At 34.3% G+C, this 15,545-nt stretch overlaps 1 long non-coding RNA gene across 4 annotated transcripts in view; it reads right to left on the reverse strand.

Moving 5' to 3' along the window:
- LOC140635618 (uncharacterized) overlaps positions 1–15,545 on the reverse strand; it is a 56,926-nt gene that overhangs the window by 36,455 nt on the left and 4,926 nt on the right. The window contains exon 3 of one of the 4 annotated variants that reach the window (XR_012032953.1): positions 13,300–13,868. The exons of 2 other annotated variants lie outside the window; for them this stretch is intronic. This is a non-coding gene — a long non-coding RNA (uncharacterized lncRNA). Of the gene's footprint in view, positions 1–13,299; positions 13,869–15,163; positions 15,311–15,545 lie in introns of those variants that run through there. One more of the 4 variants, XR_012032955.1, reaches the window with a different exon arrangement.

Consider the following 15,545-nt stretch of genomic DNA (forward strand, 5'->3'; position numbering starts at 1 on the left):
GCCCATGTTCTCATAGCTAGTAATTGCCATATGGGTCTTGTAAGTCCCATTCTAGTATGATAGAAGGACAGGGGTGAGGAGAGAATAGTTTAAACTGAAGCAATACAAGAACGTCTCATGGAGGTGGTGTGATCTAAATTGAGCCTCTACCTTCTGGAATAGAGATGAAGAGGAAAGGAATTCCAGAGAGAGGAGAAATCTAGAAGTAAAGAAATCCATGAGTTGGGAGAAGTTTGGGTATTTATGATCTTTCAGTTGGTACCATCATCATTAATGGAACAAATATAAATTGAGCACTATATTAAGTACTTCTACATAACCCAAAAGAAAACTGTTCTTGTCCTCAAGGATTATGCAGTATTCAGGGATATATAAACACAAACCAAATGAGATTAATACAAGAGAATACTTAAAAAGTGGCCCTACTGTGAGATACACATTATAAGTAGTATAGGAATGCTTTTATTTTTATTTGTTTATATTTTATTTTGTTCCTATGTTGATTGTGTATGAAAGGTGATTTTAAAAAGCATACGGAGATTAAGTTGCTATAAAGAAATCAATGTTTTAGGGAGATATTAGACATTGAGTCAGGCTTTGAGAATGAGAGCTATTTAAAAGCTCTGAGTAAGCCAGGGCTGCCATGCTCCGTACCCAGCAAGCATTCTCAGGGTGGATGTGGGGGCGAGCCTTGCTGCCTAGCAATGCTCACTGGGCTTGAAGGGAGATTGGCGCATTGAAGGAAAATGAGGTGAGCAATTTGTGAGAGGTGCCAGCTGTGCTGACTCATGCACCTTGAAACAAACTAACCCCTTGGAAGAAAGGGGACAAGAGAAACTGGAGGATGATCCTGTCTGTGGAGGCAAGACAAGCAGAAGTGTAGCAACTGGATATTGACTGGATCTAATGTATTCCTGGTTGGTTGCTGGCACACGTGGAAACACAATTCACTCACTCCTTACATAGGCTTTCCAAAATAGATCAAACAGGTATCATAAATGCATTTTAAAGGTAGTAAAAACTCTAAAGGGAGTTACATAACCCACTCGAAGTCACATTATTAGGCTGCAGCAGACCTGAAATTCAAAACTAGGTCTATCTGATCTCCAAGTCCATGGCAAGTGTGTATTAACAGAGTAAGTATTTTATGTTAACTTTTATCTTAGTTCATTAGTTTTTTAGTGTGGCAGAGATATCATGTCCAAGTTCACAAAATTTGGGAAAGTTATGAGACTGTTGTGATCAGATTTGGGGGACTATATGTTGCATATGTGTGTGTGCATGTATATGGTGTATATGTACATGTATGTATGTGGGAAGGGTCAGTATCTACTGGGATATATTTAGTTTAACAAGATTTTTTTTTTAATGTAAGATGAGAATAGCACATTTGTGTTTTGATGGCAAGGACAGTAAAAGATTGGTGATAGGAGGGAGATGAGAAGCTAAGGAGGCAAATTCTGACCAGGGTCAAAGGGGCAGGACCCAGAGTACACATGGAGGAAAGGAGATCCTTCTTCCATCCCGGAGGAGGAACAAGGTGGCAATAGGGGAAGTGTTGGAACCTCACAGCGGCACTTCCAGGTCTGCCTTTAGCTAGATTCATTGTTATTACTGTTGTCTTTTTGTCTGCTTGCCATCACTTAACATTTTTTTTGTTTTATTTTTACAGCTTTATTGAGGTATGCTTGACATATAATAAGTTGTACATATTTAAAATGTACAATTTGGTAAATTTTGACTTATACGTAAACCCCCAAAACCATCACAACAAGCAAGACAATGAACAGAATAAAATAGCTTATTTGCCATCAACCACCTGAGGATTTTTTTTTTTTTTTGTCTATGTGATTTCTGTCTCTAGCTCCCCACCCCTATCCCCAGCCTACTTAGGCAAATGCTGATCTGTTTTCTGTTACTGTAAATTTGTTTGCATTTTTCTAGATGTTTATATAGATGGACTTATATTACCTGTACTATTTTTTGGTCTGGCTTCACTTATTCCCTTTCACTCAGCAAGATTACTTAAGATTCATCCATTGCATGTGTGAATTAGTGCTGAATAGTACGCCACTGCGTGAATGTACCACTTACCTGTTGAAAGTACTTTCCAGTTTGAGGCTATTACAAGTAAAGCTGCTCTGAATATATTCCTCATGCACAAGCATTTTCTTGTTTCTTTCGGGTAAGTGCCTGAGAGTGGAATGACTGGAATAGATGTTAGATATATGCTTAACTCTTGATGAAACTGACATTTTTTTCCCCAAAGTGCTAATACCATTTTAGACTTCAACCAACCATGTTCCTATCCTCCCATTCTATGTGAACACATGCTAAGGACAGGTTTTTTTTTTGTTTGTTTTTTGTTGGTTTTTTTTTTTTTTTTTTAGATTTTATTTATTTGTGTGTGTGTGTGTGTGAGAGAGAGAGAGAGAGGGAGAGAGAGAGAGAGAGATCACAAGCAGGGGAGAGGGGCCAAGGGAGAAGCAGACTCTCCACTGTGCAGGGAGCCCGATGCGGGCTTGATCCCAGGACCCTGGGACCACGACCTGAGCCAAAGACAGACACTTAGCTGACTGAGACACTCAGGCGCCCTATAGACAGTATAAAAATTGTAACCATTTTCATAAATGTGCAATGGGATCTCATTGTGCTTTCTATTTGTAATTCCCAAGTAAATAATGGTATTGAATATCTTTCATGTGCTTATTTACCATCCATATATCTTGTATGGTGAAATTTTGTGTACATCTTTCCCCCATGCATTTTATTGTCCTTGTTATTGAGGTTTGAGATTTCTTTATATATGCTGAATATAAAACCATAATCAGATATTTCATTTGCAAATATTTTCTCTCTGACTGTACTTGTCTTTTTATTTTCTTAACAGTGTCTTTCACAGACTAAGAGTTTCTCACTTTTATGAAATCCAAATTATCAATTGCTTTCTTTCATGCATTAGTTCATGGTGGCATATCTATGAAATATTTGCCTAACTCAAGCTCACAAAGATTTTCACTTGTTTTCTAACAGAAGATTTATAGACTTAGTTTTACATTGAGCTCTATAATCCACTTAGAGTTAATTTTTGTATAGACTATGGGATTTGAATCTAAATTCCCTTTTTCTTTTACATTTGGATAACTGGTTGTGCCAGCACCAATTACTGAAAAGACTACCTTTTCCATTAAATTACCTTTGCAATTTTGTAAAAAATTAATTTCGCATGTATATATGGGTTTATTCCTAGAATCTTTTTCATTGATCTATTTGTCTATCTTTTAAGCAATACTACTTTGATGACTGTAGCTTTATAAAAAATCTTAAAATCAAGTAGTATAAGTCATCTGACTTTGTCCAAAGTTGTATTGGCTATTCTAGGTCCTATGAACTTTCATATGTATTTCAGAATCAGCTTGATAATTACTGTAAAAAAAGACCTCCAAGAATAATGGGATCCTATGGAATTTATACATCAATCTGAGAATAATTGGCATATTTTTAAAACTTTATTTTGAATAATTATAGATTCACAGGAAGCTACAAATATAATACGAAAAAGCCTTGAGTGTCCTTCAGCCTGTTTACAGCCTCTTCAATGATTACATAATTGTAGTACAATATCAAAATCATGAATATAATATTGGTACAATGAGTATGTGTAGTTCTTTTTATAACTTATGTAGGTTTAAGTAACCATCACCATGACCAAAATACAAAATTAGTCCATCACCACAAAGATCTCCCTTGTGCTACTCTTTTATAGACATATCCACTGACCTCTCCTATCATCTCTGGCTTGTGGAAATCACTCATATATCTTTCAACTCTGTAAAATTTTTTGTTTTGAAAGTCTTACACAAATTAATACAGTATGTGACTTTTTAAAATATATTTTTTCAAGCATTTGTAGGTTTACAACACATTTGACAGGAAGGTTCAGAGATTTCCAACTTATCCTGTATCCCCAAATGCATAGCATTCCCTTTATCAACATCCCTCACCAGAATGGTACCGTTTCTGTGAAGGCTGAATCTACACTGACACATCATAAACACCCAAAGTCAATATAGTTTACCTTAGAATCCACTTTTGGTGTTGTACGTTCTATGGATTTGGGCAAATGTATAATGACATGTATTCATCATTATAATATCACACAGAGTATTTTCACTGTCCTAAAAATCATCTTTTCTGCCTATTCATCTCCTTACTTCACTCTCTTCTCTTCTAGAAACTACTAAAGTTTTTGTTTTGTCCATAATTTTGCCTTTCTCAGAATGTTAAGTACTTGGAATGATACATTATGTAGCCTTTCAGATTGGCTTCTTTTACTTAGTAATGTGCATTCAAGGATCCTCCTCCATGTCTTTTCATGGCTTGATAGATCATTTCTCTTTAGCACTGAATAATCTATTGTCTGGATATTCCACACTTTATCCATTCACCTATAGAAGGATATCTTTGTTGCTTCCAGGATTTGGCAACTCTGAATAAAGCTGCTATCAACATCCATGTTCAGATTTTCTTGTAGACAAAAGTTTTCAACTCTTTTAGGTAAATATCAATTACTGCCATTGTTGGATCATATGGTAAGAGGATGTTTAGTTTTGTAGGGAACTGTGAAACTGTCTTCCAAAGTGGCTGTATTGTTTTGCCTTCCCATCAGCAATGCATGAGATTTCCTGCTACTCTGCTTTCTTGCCAGGATTTGCTGTTGTCAGCGTCCCAGATTTTGGCCATTCTAATAGGTGTCTAGTGGTATCTTGTTATAATTTGCATTTCCCTGATGACATATTAGAGCATCTTTTCATATGATTATTTACCATCTCTATTTCTTCCTCTGTGAGATGTCTATTCAGATATCTGACCCATTCTAAGTTGAGTTGTTAGTTTTCTTGTTGTTGGGTTTTAAGAGTTCCTTGTATATTTGGATAACAGGGTTTTGTTTTGTTTTGTTTTTTTTTTAATCGAGTTGTGCTTTTCTCCCGGTTTGTGGCTTGTCTTCTAATTCTCTGGATGTATCTCACAGAGCAAAAAATTTTAATTTGAATGAAGTTCAGCTTATCAATTATTTCTTTCATGGATCATGTTTTTGGTGTTGTATCTAAAACAGGATTACCATACCCACAGTCATTCAGATTTTCTTCTATACTATGTTCTAGGAGTTTTATGGGTTTGTATTTTACATTAGGGCTATGATCCATTTTTGTGAAGAATATAAGTTCTGTGTCTACATTCACTTTTTTTGCATGTGGATGTCTAGTTCTTCCAGTACCATTTGCTGAAAAAAATCACCTTTGCTTCTTTGTATTGCCTTTGTTCATTTGTCAAAGATCAGTAGGCTATATTTATGTGAATCTGTTTCTGGACTCCCTGTTCTGTCTCATTGCTCTATTTGTCTCTTTTTTCACACTATCTTGATTAGATATAGTAGGTCTTGAAGTAGGGTAGTAGCAGTCCTCCAATTTTGTTCTTCAATATTGGTTGGTTATTCTGCAGCTTTTACTTCTCCATGTAAACTTTAGAATCAGTTTATCAATATTTACAAAATAATTTGCTGGGATTTTTATTGGAATTTCATTTAATCTATACATCAGTTTGGAGAGAATTGACATTTGAAAATATTGAGTCTTCCTATACATGAACATGGACTATTTATTTATTTAGGTCTTTGATCTCATCCATCAGAATTTTGTAGTCTTCCTCATATAGATCTTGTATATATTTGTTAGATTTACATTTAAATATTTTATTTTGGGGGCGCTAATATAAACAATATTGTTTTTTATTTCAAATTTTACTTATTCATTGAGGGTGTATGGAAAGTGATTGACTTACTGTATATTAATCTTGTATTCCGCAACTTTATTTTATTAGATTCAAAAGCTTTTTTGTCAATTCTTCCAGATTATCTACATAAAGAAACATGTTATTTGTAAACAAAGGTAATTTTATGTTTTCTTTCCCAATTTGTATACCTTTTATTTCCTTGTCTTGCCTTATTTAATTAGCAAGGTGTATTTCCAGTACAGTGTTGAAAAAAAAGTGGACATCATAGTCTTGTATCTTATCTTAGTGGGAAAGCTTTGAATTTGTCACCATTAAGTATGATGGATAGCTATAAGTTCTTTGTAGATAGTTTTATCAAGTTGAGAAAGTTCCTTTTATTTCTAGGATTCACGATTGAGTGTTGAATTTTGTTAAATGCTTTTTCAGTATCTACTAATGTGATCATGTGATTTTTTTCTATTTTAGTCTGTTGATGTGATGGGTTACATTAATTGATTTTTGAATGTTGAACCATGCTTGCACACCTGGGATAAATTGCACTTGGTTGTGTTGTATAATTCTTTTAATATAGCAAACTTCAGAGATATAGCAGGTTTGATTGCAGACCAGTGCAACAAATCAAATATTGCAATAAAGTGAGTCAAATGAATTTTTTGTTTTTCAGTGCATATCAAAGTTATGTTTACATTATATCACAGTCTATTAAGTGTGCAATAGTATTTTGTCTAAAAAACAATGCTCATACCCTAATTTAAAAATATTTATTGCTAAAAAATTCTAACCATCATCTGAGCTTTTAGCAGTCACAATCAGCAGTGTAACAAATTATATACCATATGCTGTGTATACCTTCCACCCTAACAAATATAATAATAATGAAGAAGTTTAAAATATTGTAAGAATTACCAAAATGTGACACAGAGACATGAAGTGAGAAAATGCTGTTTAAAAAAACGGTGCTGATAGACTTGCTTGATATGGTGTTGCTACAAACCTTCAACTTGTAAAAAATGAAAATATTTTTTTGAAGCAAGATAGAACAAAGTACAATAAAACAAGGTTTTCTTGCCTTATTTAGATCCATGATTTTTTCTTTATCTCTGATGCTATAACTAGGCATAGTTTTTTGGCATTTATTCTGTTTGCTGTTTGCTTCCTAGATCTGTGATTTGATGTTAGTATTAATTTGGGGAAATTATTATTAGTCTTTATTATTTCAATTATTTCTTCTTTTTCTTTCTTTCTTTCTTCACCTGATATTACCATTACACCTATGTTATATACTTTTTGGTAGTTTTTCCACTGTCCTTGGATATTTTGTTCTGTATTATTTATTTTCCAAATATTTCGAGTTTTCTACAGATCTTTCTGTTATCTGTTTGGTTTAATTCATTTGTAGTCATAGTACATACTCTTATGATATGAATTATTGCAAATTTATTGAGATTTGCATTACGGACCAAAATATGGTATGCCTTGGTAAATATTCTTTGTCCATTTGAAAAGAGTGCTTCATCTGTTGTTGTTTCCTGGAGTGTTCCATAGATTTCAATCAAATCAATAGTTGATAGTGCTATCAAGTCTTCCATAGCCTTACTGATTTTCAGCCTATTTGTTCTACCAATTATTGAGAGTGGGATGCTGAAATCTCTGACTATACTTGTGGATTTGTCTCTTTTTTATTTTAGTTCTTTTTTTAAGATTTTATTTGTTTATTCATGATAGAAACAGAGAGAGGCAGAGCCATAGGCAGAGGGAGAAACAGGCTTCCCGTGGTGAGCCTGATGCAAGACTCAATCCCAGGACCCCAGGATCACGACTTGAGGTGAAGGCAGACACTCAACCACTGAGCCACCCAGGCTTCCCTAATTTTAGTTCTGTCAGCTTTTGAAGCTCTTCATTTCTTTGGAAACTCTGTTATTAGGTAAATAAATATTTTTGATCTTTACATCCTCTTGAAAAATTGACTCCTTTTTTATGAAATGGAACTTTCGTCCCTAGTAATAGTCTTTGCTCAAGTCCACTTTGTCTTATGTTAATATAGCCATCCCAGTTTTTTTCTGAGCAGAGTTTATAAGGTAAATCTTTATAAATCCTTTTACTTTTAACCTATTCATGTCATTATATTTAAAGTGGATTTCTTATAGGAAGCAAATAGTTGAATATTGCTTTTTAATATAATCTGACAATGTCTGCTTCTTTTTATGTTATTTTTTATTTGAGTAGTGTTGACATACAATGATACATTAGTTTCAGGTATGCAACGTGGGATTTTACTTCCCTATACATTATGCTATGCTTATCACAAGTGTAGCTAGCATCTATTACCATACAACACAATTATAATATCATTGACTATACTCCCGATGCTGTGCCTTTTAGTCCCATGGCTTATTCATTCCATAACTGGAAGCTTGTGTTTACCACTCCCTTTCATCCACTTTTCCCACCCCCCCCCCACCTCTCTTGCCTCTGACAGGCCTCAGTTTGTTCTCTGTTTTTATAGGTCTGAATTTACTTTGTGTTAGTTTGTTTATTTACTTTTTTTCTGATTTCAGACTTTATTATAAAGCTATAATAATCAAAACAATATGGCAAAAATATATTTTAGTACTGGCATAAAAATATACACATATCACAATGGAACAGAATCCAGAGCCCAGAAATAAACCAACAGGTATATAGTCAACTAATATTTGACAAGGGAGCCAAGAATACTTGGTGGGGAAAGGATAATCTCTTCAATAAACAGTGTTGAGAAAACTGGACAATCTGATCTTACAACACTCACAAAAATTAATTCAAAATGAATTAAAGATTTAAACACAAGAACTAAAACAGTAAAACTCCTAGAAGAAAGCATAAGAGAAAATCTCCTTGACATTAGTCTTAACAATGATCCTTTGACATGACACCAAAAGCACAAACTACAAAAGCAAACATAAGTAAGTAGGAGTAAGTTTGTTTATTCATTTGTTTTTTAGATTCCACATATAAGTGAAATCACATGGTATTTGTCTTTCTCACTCTGACTTATTGCACTTAGTATAATATCCTCTGGGTCCCTCCATGTTGTCACATATAGCACAATTTCATCCTTTTTATGTGACTGTGTAGTGTTCCATTATATATATATTATATATACATAATAAGAATAAGATAAGAATAAAAATAAGATAAGGAAGATATAAGACATATGATATATATATATCTTCCTTATCTATTGATGGACAACCTCTGTTTCTTAATCAGTATGTCTAGCTGTTTACAGTTAACATGTATTGATAAGGTTGGTTTTCATTCTAACATAATGTTATTTGATGTATTTTTGTCTCATTTGTTTTTTCCCCTGTTTCTCTTTTTCCCTACCTTCTTTTGGATTAATTTTCTATGATTCTGTTTTATCTCATTAGTTGGTTTATTAACTATAAGTATTTGCTGTGTTTTGGTTGGTTGCTTTAAGCATTTATAGTATTCACATTTAAATTGTGAAAGTAAGCATTCTAGTAATTTCATAGAGAATCTTACAAATGGAAGTATCGTCCCACTTCTTCCCTTCCAGTCTTTGTTGTTTTTATTTTACACAATGAAGATTTGCTCTACTGTCTTCACACTTCATTCTTTCCAAATAGAGGTCTGTTGTCCTTCCTATCTTTTCTTTTTTCTCTGCACATATTATGCCTTCTCTCCACTCCATGGGTGTTTCCACATTTTTCTCTATATCACTAGTTTGAAGCAACTTGATTATGATACACTGAGAAGATTTCTGCCATCAGGAAGACTTGATAAGAGCTTGTGCATGATGCAGTCCACATGGTGGCATAGGGAAGGCCACAGTGGTCATGCAGAAATTAGATGAGAAATGCTGCCAGCAAATATTTGGAATAAGAACTGGCATGAGAATAAGAAGGAAAAAAGAAAATGGGGAAGAATTTTTTTTTATCTTCTCCAGAACAGAAAAAAGTGATGTTTAGTTCTCTGTTATATCAGAGGGTAGGCGAGAAAATAGTGATAAATCAGGGTGGGTTTTTGTTTTACGTAAAGAATAACTTTTAAATCATCAGTGTGATAAAAATGTGTTAACTAAGAGCTCAGTACCTAGAACTTTCAAGAAGAAGATGACTCAGTTTCACAGGTTTGGAAATACTTACCTTCTCAGAGATTGTAAATTACACTAATTCATCCCCCAAACTCTTCTTTCTAAGAATCTATCAATTTATGAAGACAAATACATATGAAAAATATTTATTAGGGTGACTTAAAGAATGTTGGAAATCAATATAAACTGATCTTGCAAGTGAATTTCAAGAGAGGAAGTTCACAGGTATCTTATTTCACCAATGGGATTTTCATTTTAGTCCTGTTATGTTCTGCCTGTGTGACCTTGAGCAAGTCACTTAACTACTGAAAACTTGATTTCTTCAACTATAAAATGAATGTAATAAAATTATTGTTCCTTATCCAACTAAGTTGAGTGTTACAAGATCAGATAGCACAATGCTTGTAGAAATACTTTGTCAACTATAAGAGACTATGCAAATATTATTCTAATTCTTCAAAAATTAATTAATGTAGTTTAAGGAAGAAATGAAGGTTCATGAATGCACCAAATTTATAGTATGCAATAGATATTTAACAAAAATAAACCAGAAAATTAATTACATCAGAATTAGAAAGGATTGAATCCACTGGCTGCTTTCAGAGGCAACTTATATATATACCATTTCACAAACATATACTCTTTGAATTGCCAATGCTACAGTCACCCATTTCTCGTAAGAATGGAAGTAGATATAAGATAGGAGGAAAACCATTCTCTTTAAAAATTTTATTTATGCCTATTCCCCAAATTATGATAGGAGATTGGCTGACTATGCAATCCACACACAGAAAACAGCAGTTTTTACTCAAACCGAGAAGGAAGTAAATTTTTTTCCCCTAGGCCAGCAATACTAGTGTGATGAGATACACTGTATATAAAAGTTTGACCCCTAGTGGATAAATTAGGCATAAAATTTAAGTCATAAACTAAAGGCAAACATTATGAATGCCAAGGAATTAGGAAGGAAATCCACCTAGCAGTATTCTTTGTATACTGAAAGAGCTTCATGAAACTGTCTGATTTTTTTGCAGTTTATTCTTAGTACTTTCTGCAAAGCCAATAAAAAATACACCCACTCTTAAAGATGCTTCATAGAAGTCTCCCAAATCAAAATTTTTTTCCAATTCTTCTGGCAAATTCCAGTGATCATCCACCTACCATCTGACTGGTATTGAAGCATAATGTTTACCAGTCAGAAGAACACAGGATTGTGGCAGATCTTAAAGTTTACTCATTCATTTATTTCTTGGCATTCTTCATGTTCTATATGTCAAGTACTGTTCTGTGAACTTTACATATACTAACTCATTTAATGATTAATCGTTTAATCATCCCAATAACATTTGTTGAGCTTTATGCCAATGCCAAGTTCTTATGAGATATCAGACCCTACATTTGCTGTAAAATTGTCCTTCCCTCAGGGAACTCAGAGTGAATTAAGTAAAATAGATTTATTTCATGATCTGTCTAAAAGCTGTTATTAAGTATAAAGAGAAATACAGAATCATGGAGGAAGAGGGACAGCTAATGGGGGAGGTATTAGGGAAAACCTCCTGAAGAAGGTGTCATATGAGTGCTGAACCTCAAGCATGAGCCAGTTGGTGGAGCAGGGCCAAGGGTGGGGCATAATGAGCCATGGAGTGGAGTGGGCTGAATGGTGGTGAGGAGCATGTTTCAGACAGGGGTGGGTGAGGGGCAGAGCAGGAACAAATGCAGGTCAATAGGCAATATGAGATGTATGGGAGCCACCAACAGCTGTGTTGTTGGAAGATAAAGACTGAGGCAGACAGTGCAAGTGATGAGGTGGAAAATATGGACAGGGTTATGTGAAGGAGCTTAGCCTTTGACCTGTGTGGAAAATGAAAGTTCACTGAAAATTTTTTATCACAGAAATAAGAGGTCAGACTTATACTGTATGTAGTTAATATAATTTAGATAGTCTGGTGGCAAGAGGAGGTACATGACTGGGAATGAGTAATGAGTTAGAACATCTGTTCCATTAGAATAAATATAAGCCCAATAAGGGATTATATTATCAGTATAATAAACTGCTGTATAGTCTCCTATAGTGTACTGGAATATACAATAATAATGAACCAAATATACCAAGGAAATCTTAACTTTGTAAACTTTTATTAAACTTCAAAATTTTCTTCTTTGTTGTTTGGTTGGAGGAAGCCAAGGTTAGGCTCATTTTTGGTTAAAAACTAAGGAGAATTTGAAAGAGTCAGACCTTCTGTCTTCTGGTCTTTGACTCACAGCTGTGAGTCATTGGGACAAACCTCAAGTTCTTCAGCCATTCAATAAATGGATTGGAGAGATGATGCTTAGGTCCTGTTTAAACCCAAAGGTTCTATAAAATAATTTCTATTCTTTTTAACAGTTTCTTAGTCTCAAAAGAGATTTGGAGACACATATATAAGTACCTTTATATATCTTAACTCTTAGTGTTTGTGAGTAGGACAAGTAGTGTGAATATGTATGATAATTAAACCTCACAGATCTGCAACACGAACATTGTAGATTTAAACACACATACGGTACTCATACTAAATAGTACATAATACATTTTTGTATATGCCAGGATACTAAACTAGCTATCCAGAGTACCCTTATGTGCCAACACAGTGAGTCAAATCTATATTTTTTAACTTAAAAAATTGTTTTGAATTCCTTTACTTAGCCTTTAATCAGATACTCTGATTAAATCTGTAGTTTGGAAAAAGGTGAAAATTTGCTAATGGCTTTTGTCAAGAAAAAATTCCAGTATTTAACTAAAGTTCTATTAATATTTAAGTTGTCTTTTCTTGTTCTAAAATGTGCTGTACTGGGTGTTATGCTATATGTTGGCAAATTGAACTCCAATAAAAAAAAATAAAAAAAAATATTTAAGTTGTCAATAATAACAATTTCATGAAATGTTCTATTGAGGTAAAAAAACAAGCAATGATTGCTATAAAAAGAAAATGTGTTTCAGTATCATATTTAATTTTTATCATATAGATTTCATACCAGGAGGGATGTTAAGTTGCACTACGCTTTGTTGAAACTTAGTAATAATTACAGGGACTTAATTAAGCCAAGAAATGATTATTCTTCATATTCAGATATAAATAAAGGCCCTAATTTATAATCTGGATTGTTCTTTCTCTTTAAGAGTATTTTACATAGGAACCAAACCATCTAAGTGGCTCACTTTTCTGTTCTTTGGAACTGCTATTGGATATCTTCAGCTCAGCTGATCTATCATCTACCACCCAAATCACTAAAAAAGATGAAACAAAGGACTAATCATGGCACTTTCCTAAGATCAGGAGTATGATGGCTTGCCAATAACTTTGTGTCTATGTTCATTGTATAAAGAGGAATTCAATTATTCTATTGCCACTTATGTAGACTGTCCATTTGTTTAAAATAAAGATGTAATTATTTATTTCCTTCTCTGAGTATCAACTGAAACTCAAGCAGTTTTCCTTGAACAGCATGAATGGACTTTCAGCACATACGGACTGAAACACACATTCTCTCCAGGAGAAAAGTGGGCAAATTCCATGTGAGGAGCCCATGATGGGAAACAACCAAGTAATATGGACCCAAGTGTATGTAAGGCAATCATAAGATTGTCAGTGGCTGGCATATGATCAAGTGGAAATGCCTTCCTGGGAGAGAGAATGCCTTGTGCAAATAGCAAAGTGTTGCTTCTGAGAGGGGCAATTTTTGTATTGCTGTTGGCAGGGGTGAACACTCATTCAAATCATTCAAAGGCCCTACAAAAAGCTTGGCGTATTCTGAACTTGGCAGGAGCCGGTTGAGACTGTGGCATTTATCCCCTTCCAGTCCTTTAAACTGACATGACGCCTCCCTGTCTCCAGTGTCAGACTGACTGGCCGCTTGGGGTGGTCACTTATAGGCCACTGTGACAGGAGCAGACCACAGTGGTTTTGTGTTTGGTGCAGCAAGGCGGCATCTGGAACTGAAACACAGGGAATATCGAGAGGCTGCCATTAGCTGGAAGATCCTACTGCATTCAATTGCTATGTTCACTGGTCGCTCCAGTGGGGTGCATGCTTCCCAAGAATAAAGATGGTCCACTAGGGTACAGGATGAGATTATTAGGATGCTATTTACATTAACTTATATTTAATTTCTGCTTTGGGTATATTTTATGATACATAGTATACTAGTACAATTGTACATGTATTTTACATAAATGCATACATTTTTGGGGTAATGATCTAAAATATTTTTATTAATAGGGATGCATAGTCATATAAGTTTGTAGATCATACGGTTTTTTTTTCTCTGGTTAATGTATACATTTCTTGATGAGGATCTTCCTTTGTTTCTGAAAATCTTCCTCAGATTCCAGAGTCCTGTCTTTTGGCCACTATTTCTCATTGTTACTGATCATGGTTTTGCAAAAATACCACCTACATCTATAGGTGTTCTATAGTCTGTCACTGTTTTCTTAGGAGCTGGTTCTTCAAATATTTAATTTTCAAAAATATAGAGGAAAGGACAATTGGAGACTTAACTGAATTGAATGACATTAGGAATTTGTAGGGGAAGTGAAAAATGATCATATATTGCAAGATGCAGTAAATATATCCTGGGCTATCTTAAGGGACCTTATTTTATTTTATCTATGTACTACAACCGTAAAATTGAGAATAAAATAAGAATGTGTAAGTATGAACAAAGTATTAGGTAGTCTTCAGAATAAAAAAAGTAAACAGTAAATGGTAAAAAACTATACAAAACAAAGCAAACACCTGATACATATGAAAACAAAACTCTCATGAGTAGGTTATTATTGGCAGAAATACAATAAATTGTCCATTTATCTTGGAAAATTATTAAAACAGAAAGATGTTTCAATGGAATTCAGTTCTATTTATCTACACTGTTAGCTCTAATTGCCTCTATTACTGTGGGCTGAATCCTGCTACACTTTTCCCCAAAGGCCCCTCTGAGTTACCAGCACAATGAGGAGAGTCTTATGTTGAAAAATATCCTAATCAATGTCTTTATATAGAATTGGAAAGGAATGGAAAAGGATCTGAAAATAAAACAAGTAAAAAAAAAAAGAAGTCATTGTAATATAGTAACAAGATTATACATGATTTTTCCCATAATATTTTTATTTGAATGTGCTATCGCAATAGTCTAACCAATATAAAAAGCAAGTAAAATTGAGATTTTACAGAGATGGATTTTATTGAGATTTACCACTAAATGTGGTATTCTGCTAATCAGTAAATACCTACATGTAAATTTAGCTCCAGCAGAGGTAAGACATTCCTTACAGCAATTAGGTTATTGCACATGTATGCCTGATAAGTGATGCTCATGCCTTTGGGGCATATCCAAGTCCCTCGTTCTTTCTGTTTGCTGAGGTTTCTTCTGGGAATGAAACTGGACACAAGATGGTTTTAAAGTAGGGAAAGTTACCACCTTTCATCTGCAGTCACTGTGCTACACCAGCCTCTTGGCAGAGCTGATCCACTGTATGTGAGACACCAGAATACACTGGGAGACTCAGAAAGCTCTCTTGCAGTTACCAACTCAACATCTTGTATATCCATAGATATTTCCAAGTCAACATATCCAGAAGGAACTTCAAGTCTTTCCTAGTCCCTACTCCCAAACC

The sequence above is a fragment of the Canis lupus genome, chromosome 6 (genome assembly GCF_048164855.1).
Source record: "Canis lupus baileyi chromosome 6, mCanLup2.hap1, whole genome shotgun sequence".
In the NCBI taxonomy this organism is placed as follows: domain Eukaryota; kingdom Metazoa; phylum Chordata; class Mammalia; order Carnivora; family Canidae; genus Canis; species Canis lupus.